The sequence below is a fragment of the Trachypithecus francoisi genome, unplaced genomic scaffold (assembly GCF_009764315.1).
Source record: "Trachypithecus francoisi isolate TF-2019V2 unplaced genomic scaffold, Tfra_2.0 Lachesis_group6, whole genome shotgun sequence".
Taxonomy (NCBI): domain Eukaryota; kingdom Metazoa; phylum Chordata; class Mammalia; order Primates; family Cercopithecidae; genus Trachypithecus; species Trachypithecus francoisi.
The window spans coordinates 113,264,376-113,272,347 of record NW_022681471.1 but is presented as its reverse complement, the minus strand read 5'-3'; positions in this window follow the sequence as shown (position 1 = coordinate 113,272,347).

Below are 7,972 nucleotides of genomic sequence, written 5' to 3'. Positions count from 1 at the left end.
TGCAAGAGAAGAAAATGGAAAAACAAGAAAAAAATAGATTGTGAAGGGTTTTGGACTTGGCTCTAAGATCAAGGAAAAGTGGAGTTGATTGGATTATTTTGCCCAATTCTTCACTCCCTTTATGTTAGAGCTGCCGTTCTTTGCATTTGCCATGGCTTTATGGTGGTCTGTGCATTTCTCTGCTCCTTGACTTTGGGTTTAGCAATGTGACTCTGATACTGTTTGGATATTTGTCCCCGCCCATATCTCATGTTGAAATGTAATCCCCAGTGTTAGAGGTGGGGCCTGATAGGAGGTGTTTGGGTCAGGGGGGAGGATCCCTCATGTCCTGGTGCTGTTCTGGAGATAGTGAGTTCTCATGAGATTTGGTTGTTTAAAAGCATGGCACCTCCCTCCCTTCTCTTGCTCCTGCTTTTGCCATATAATGTGCCTGCTCCCCGTTCACCTTCCACCATGATTGTAAGCTTCCTGAGGCCTCCCAAGAAGCAGACGCTGGTGCTATGCTTCCTGTCCAGCCTGCGGAAGTGTGAGCCAATTAAACTTTTCTTTATAAATTACCCAGTCTCAGGTATTTCTTTATAGCAATGCAAGAATGACCTAACACAGACTCACTTTGGCCAATGGAATGTTAACATTCAGAGAAGGCTGCCAGAAGCTATGAATGGGCTTGCACCATTTGGCTTGCCTTTTCATACCCCTGCAATCTTCTATACCCAGCATATGCTTTAGATTAGCTGCTGCGCCTTCTGCCTGAAGTCCAGTCTAACTGAACCTAGCCTTAGTGAGCCAAACGGCCACCAACCTACATGCCTGAAAACACGAAAATAAGTATTTGTGTAAATCACTGAGATTTGGGGATATTATAAAAAGAAACTAAAATATAAAACCATGGCAAAATTTTCAAGAGGGGGTGACACAGCCATAGTTGTATTTTAAAATGCTCCTTAGCTCCATTATAGAGAACAGACTGAGGAAATGAAGACCTGTTGGAGGAGTTGCAGAGACCAATTGGGAGAAGGCTTTCTTAATTCAGAGAGAGATAATGATGGCCTTGCCTAGGGTGTCAGTGGTAGGGGATGGAAAGAAGCACTGATTCCTGTTTAGTATTCCTTTAGTGTGGTGCTCATTTTTGTGGATTTTTTTCTTTTTAATATGAAACCTATTTTCCTCTAAGACCAAGATAAGCACAATCTCTCTAAGCCATTAGAGCTCAATAACTCCTTTAGCAGTCCAGCTTCATTTATTCATTCATGTATTCATTCTACTGACATTTATTGAATGCCTGCCATGTGTTAGAATACTAAGATATGACATCCCTGCTATCCAAAAGCCCACAGTTCAGAAAACAGAGACAGACATGTAAATAAATAATTACAATAATATGTTGTAAGTATTGTAATATACCATAATAAAAGTGAGGATAAAGCCTAGAGGAACGTAAAGGAGAACATGATCCTTTACTCTATTAATGTTCCTGGAGACATTTATATTCACTCATGTTGGCAAGGGTCTTTGTTTTATTCAGATATTCCCAGGTGCCTAAGAGAAAATGTGTAATACCCAGTAGTTGTCTGATAAATGTTTGGATTTTGTGCTTAGTTTTCTGATTTTTGCTCAGCTTCACCCTTCTGTCTCTTTCTGGTCCGGACCGCCTCAGATAGGACTCCATTGAACTGAGATGGCCCATAGTTTCACATACCAAAGAGAGAGTAGGATGGAGACTGAGAAGACGCTGCATTGGGTCTAGGAGGTTGTTACTGGCTTTTTTTTTTTTTTTTTTTTAAAGACAGAGTCTCACTATATTGCCTAGTCTGGCCTCGAACTCCGGGCTCAAGCAATCCTCCTGACTCAGCATCTGGAGTAGCTGGGACTAAGGCGCATGCCACCACACCTGGCTGCCACTGACTTTTAAGGGCAGTTTTGATAGAGTGCTAGGTTTGGAAACCACATTACAAGCAAAAGCTTCCTCATCATGCTTCTTTGGGTTTTAAATTCTACATCAGTGAGGATTAGACTGTGATATGTCTTGGATCTGTGTCCCCACCTAAATCTCAGATTCAATTGTGATCCCCAATATTGGAAGTGGGGCCTGGTGGGAGGTGACTGGGTCACAGGGGTGAGCTTCTCATGAATGGTTTAGCACCACCCCCCTTGGTACTGTCCTCACAATAGTGACTTCTCATGAGATCTGGTCATTTAAAAGTATGTGGCACCTCCCCCATCACTCTCTCTTGCTCCTGCTCTTGCCATGTAAGGAGCTGGCTCCCACTTTGTCTTCCACTGTGATTGGAAGCTTCCTGAGGCCTTTCCAGAAGCAGAAGCCACTATGCTTCCTGTATAGCCTGCAGAACCATGAGCCAATTAAACATCTTTTATTTATTTTTATTTTTATTTGTATAATTAATTTATTTATTTATTTTACTTTAAGTTCTGGGATACATGTGCAGAACATGCAGGTTTGTTACATAGGTATACATGTGTCATGGTGGTTTGCTACACCTGTCAACCCATCATCTAGGTTTTAAGCCCTGCGTGCATTAGGTATTTGTCCTAATGCTCTCCCTCCCCTTGCTCCCCACCCCATGGCAGGCCCTGGTGTGTGATGTTCCCCCCTCTGTGTCCATGTGTTCTCATTGTTCAACTCCCACTTATGAGTGAGAACCTGCAGTGTTTGGTTTTCTGTTCCTGTGTTAGTTTGCTGAGGATGATGGTTTCCAGCTTCATCCATGTCCCTGCAAAGGACATGAACTCATTCTTTTTTATGGCTGCATAGTATTCCATGGTGTATATGTGCCACATTTTCTTTATCCAGTCTATCATTGATGGATATTTGGGTTGGTTCCAAGTCAACATCTTTTCTTTATAAATTACCTGGTCTCAGGTATTTCTTTATAGCAATGTGAGAATGAACTAATACAGAACATTTCCCATATACAGTGTAGATGTGGGAAGGCAGGCACACAGCCAAGAAGGGCTAGCAGGATGCTACTACCCTAATAGAGTTTACCTTAATAAATTTACCCTGCTCTAAGTCTGGCTCTCAGTTGCCAAAATCTATGAGCTTTATCTCAGAGAGCCTGATTCACACTAACCCACAAGGGACTAAAACATCCCAATATGCTTCATGATTAATTTTTTATTGCAAAATATAACTATCATGCAGACATTTTTATGCTTATCTGTTTAACCAGTACATTTTTTTCCTTTAGACATGCTATAGGGGATACCCATCCCAAGATAGTTTGAGGTTTATGGAGTTAGAGCAAAGAAAGAGGACCTGAATGTTAAAACGGAGTCATGTTTATTAGTCTGACATAATTGCAGGGTTTGAAGAGTCAAGATATTTTGGATACTTATCAAGATTTAAGGGGATCCTCTCCCCAGTACAGTGTGTAGAAGGGCACTACCCACTACTTAGCTCACTCTGCTTTTTTCTAGGGCTTTGCTGCTGGCCAATCCTTGTTTCTGACTGATACTAGGGTTTCCAAGAGGCCTCTGTAGGCAATTGCCTGCATCAAGGCCATGGAGTCTTTGCATGTGGAATGTTTCAATACAGAAAGGCTGGATAGGCAATACAATTTGTAAACAAATCAGCAAGTAAATAGTGCTAAATTAAAATTTGGCTGGTTCTTCTTATAAAGTTGATTGTATTATTACACTGCTGGCACACCAATTTTATTTTAGAGTTATACCTCAAAGACAAGGGATTAAGGAAAATTTCACAACTATTTGAACAGCTGTGGTCTTCCAATGAACCACAAGGTAATAAATCATTGTGTCACTGTTGTATTCACCTTTATATCTCCCCCAACTAATCCTTAATTGTCTAAGCAGTTTCAAGATAAAATTATACACACTAAATAAAATGTAAGCACAAGCCATGTAAATAATATCACCATAGACCACCATTCTTGTCAAACTTAGCCTGTGTACATTTATCCATATGCATTTATTGCTATCCAGGTTATTGGAACGCAGTAGCAGTTTTCAGTGCAGTGGGGGTTGTTTCAGAATCACCTGGTAGGGTGAGAATAACAGCCTCTTGCATTTTTTTACATCCTAACCAGAAGAAGTTCTCTCATATTTATTTAAAATTCCTGGTTTGTTTATTACTATTTCTACTACAGTTGGTACATGGTTTCCAGTTCTTCTTTTTCTTTTGAGGCATCTGTCCTCTTCAGATGCCTGGTTATTTGGGCCTATGAACTCACATTCCCATGGAGGTACTGGCTTCTTTGCCTCATAATATCTACAGGTAATGGCTGAAGGCCAGGCCAGCCCCTGATCTGAGTCAACTCCAAAGTACAAGGAGAGTAAAAAGGAGTCCTAGGTCTGAGCACCACAGAAACCAGAGTTAATCACTCCTGTTTGTTCTCATCCCATCAAACAAATTCCCAAATCAGGAAAATACCTTTGAACCCTCAGAGAGTGTAGCACTTGGAGAAGGAGGTCCTCATAGGTGGCATTCCATCAGCCTGGTGGGTTGGTAGGGGCAGGAGTGATTGCCTGAGGCCAGGCAGTCTACCCTGTTTTCATTCACCTCTCACCCCAAGAGCCTCTGGCCTCTGCTTAACATCACTCACATGTCCCCATGCAACCGTAGTTTCATCTGGCTTGAGTGTGTCCCTCAAGAGAAGTCCTGCATTTGCTTTTGCCAGGAGCCCTAAAAATGTCCCAGCCTAGGACCATTTTTTATACTAATATCTCAACTAGGATTATGTCAACCATTTTTATACTAATATCTCAGGACTGCCAGACCACACAGGTAATATAAATTCAGACTACGACCCACCTGAGAAAAGGTAGTGATTATTAATTCTCATAGGGATATGTTTTTTTCACTCAGAGCTCAGGCAAAGGCAGACAAATTTCTTTGTTTTCTACCTCAACTGATGGATGACTTTTCTTTCTACTTAGCTGTAGCCCTTCCAGACTTCCAAGTCTAAACAAGATTCTTAGTTTCAATTCCCCATCTTGTCTTTCTACAACCTTGTCTCCTGACCCCCAAAGCTATTAAAACCCAAGCTCCTTGTTTACGAAAATCAGAGTACAGTATGTCCTCACTTAACATCGTCCTTAGGTTCTTGAAAACCATGTCTCTAAGCAAAAACAATGTAGTATAATGAAATCAATTTTTCCATAGGCTAATTGACATACAATTAAGTTCCTACAGCATATTTCTAGTCACAAAAACATCATCAAACTTCTAAATAGATCAAAGCACTTGTAATATGAAACACTGGAATATGTGTGAGCTATACAAACATTTAAGAAAGATTAATAAAAATAAATAAGATAATCATTTACCCAGTGATTCCAGCTCAGGATCATAGGTGGCTGGAGCATGTCCCAGCAGCTTAGTGTACCAGGTGGAAACCAGTCCTGGCCAGGACGCCATTCCATCACAGGGCCACTCACACACATCACACTCACTCAGACTGGTACCATTTAGACACACCAATAAACTTGACGTGCACAGCTTTGGGATGTGGGAAGCACCCAGAGAAACCCCATACAGACATAGAGAGGACAAGCAGACTCCGCATAGATGGTGACTCAGCCCAGAATCCATTTTTTTCTTTCATCAATGTTATTATAGTAAAAGAATGAAACAATGATATTCAAAGACCTGCTGCACTCTCTTCCACTGTCAAGGGAAACAAGGTATCAGCACCTGCTTATAACGTAGAATTGTAACTCCAGCTCTCATTTTGTCCCTAAACAATTTCCCTTACAATTCGAACTATGCGTTTAAAAGGATATTTCCCTTATTTTATCCAGTACTTCTAGGTGTTCTGTAGCAGAATGGTTTTCAGATTATTCATTCTGCCATGTGGCCCAAAATAGAAGACCTATCGAAGTCTAGGAAGTATGTAAACATAAACATGTCCACGCTCCAGCCTTAGAATTCCAGGCTTGCATCTAGTAATTCTAATGTGCATCTGTGCTTAAGACTCACTGCAATAGAAAATAATAAGCTTGGATCATTATATCATTCAAGGATTCTGTTTATATTTTGCTGGAAAATAATCTTAGACTATTTTTCAAAAGAATGAAACCTTTCTTGGCATCTACAAAGATAAAAGCTTTTGCTACAAGTGATTGTCTTTTGGGAGTTAGTTCTTTTTATAGCTAATTGTATGCAGAAGATTTGTTGAAATTATGTATTATTATATAGTGGACAATTTCATTTTCTGAAAGGGTAAGAAAAAATAGATGTTTACATCATGTTTCCTGCATGGAAAATTTCTTTGGCCAAAATTTTGCTGAGCTCTGAAAACATTTTAAAACTTTTATTATCATTTGCTTTGGCCTGTCAATATGCTGTAAGCCAATATCACAGCATTTGAACTTTGGCAGTTTTTTAGCTGAACGAATAATAATTCAGCAGTTTTTAATTGTGTCTCTGATAACTAAAGAAGTAGATGAAAAATTTTAAGTACGAAGTAGAGCTGCTATCTCGTCTGCAATTCTTACTAAAACCCATTGTCTTATCCATTTTGTGTTGCTATAAAGGAATGCCTGAGGCTGAGTAATTTATAAGGAAAAGAGATTTATTGGGCTCACAATGCTGCACACTGTACAAGAAGCATGGCATTGACATCTGCTTCTAGTAAAAACCTCAGGAATCTTCCACTCATGGTGGAAGGTGAAGGGGGAGCAGATGTGTCACATGGCAAGAGAGAAAGCAACAGAGAGACAAGAGGGTACCCACACTCTTTTAAACAATCAGCTCTTGCATGAACTAATAAAGTGAGAACTTATTCATTATTGATAAGACAACACCAAGCCGTTCATGAGGGATCCACCCCTATGATCCAAACACCTCCCACCAGGCCCCATTTCTAACATTGAAAATCAAATTTCAACATCAGATTTGGAGAGGAAAAATAGCCAAAATATATCACCCATTAAATCCAAATGAATAAAATGCCCATTTTAAATATTGTGCAGAATTCGCACAGAAGGTATGCTAAGGTTTGAATGCTTTTTCCCCTCCAAAACTCATGTTGAAATTTGGTTGTCATTGTGGCAGTGTTGGGAGGTGGGAATTTGGGGTGGTGATTAGGCCATAAGGGCTCCACCCTCATGGGTGGGATTAATGCCATTAAAAGGGTGAGTTTGGTCCCCTCTTGCTCTCTTGCTCTTTCATCTTCCATCGTGTGAGGACATAACAAGAAGGTCCTCACCAGATGCTGGCATCTTGATTTCCAGCCCCTAGAACTGTAAGAAAGTAAATTTCTGTTCTTTGTAAATTACCCAGTCTGTGATATTCTGTTATAGCAGAACAAAAAAAGACTAAGACAAGGTACAAGCTACATTTTTCAAGCGATCTATCAGAATAACTGTTGACACAATTTATGCTTTATGTAAAAGTAATAAAAATCAAATTTTTAAAATTAGCTTCGGCCGGACACAGTGGCTAGCAGCTGTAATCCCACCACTTTGGGAGACCAAGGCAGGTGGATCAACTGAGGTCAGGAGTTCAAGACCAGCCTGGCAAACATGGCAAAACCCCGTCTCTACTAAAAAAATACAAAAATTAGCCAGGCGTGGTGGCACGTGCCTGTAATCCCAGCTACTCAGGAGATTGAGGCAGGAGAATCACTTGAACCTGGGAGGCGGAGATTGCAGTGAGCCAAGATCACGCCACTGCACTCCAGCCTGGACAACAGAGTGAGTGAGACTCTCTCAAAAATAAAAAATAAAATAAAATTAGCTTTCTGCAAATTCTTTTACTTATCAGATAATATTAGAAAATAAATGTAAATTTTTCTTTTCTGTTATTTTGTTTTGACAATCCTCATTACCATATCAAGGGAGTATGTTCTTGCTCGAAATTGAACCAATTAAAAATCCATATTCCATGCACTATGAGAAGTGTTTTACAGAAGGTATCGCATTTATTCCTTACAAGAAACACCTGCTAATATTATCAACATTTTACAGATGAGAAATGAAGTAACTTGCA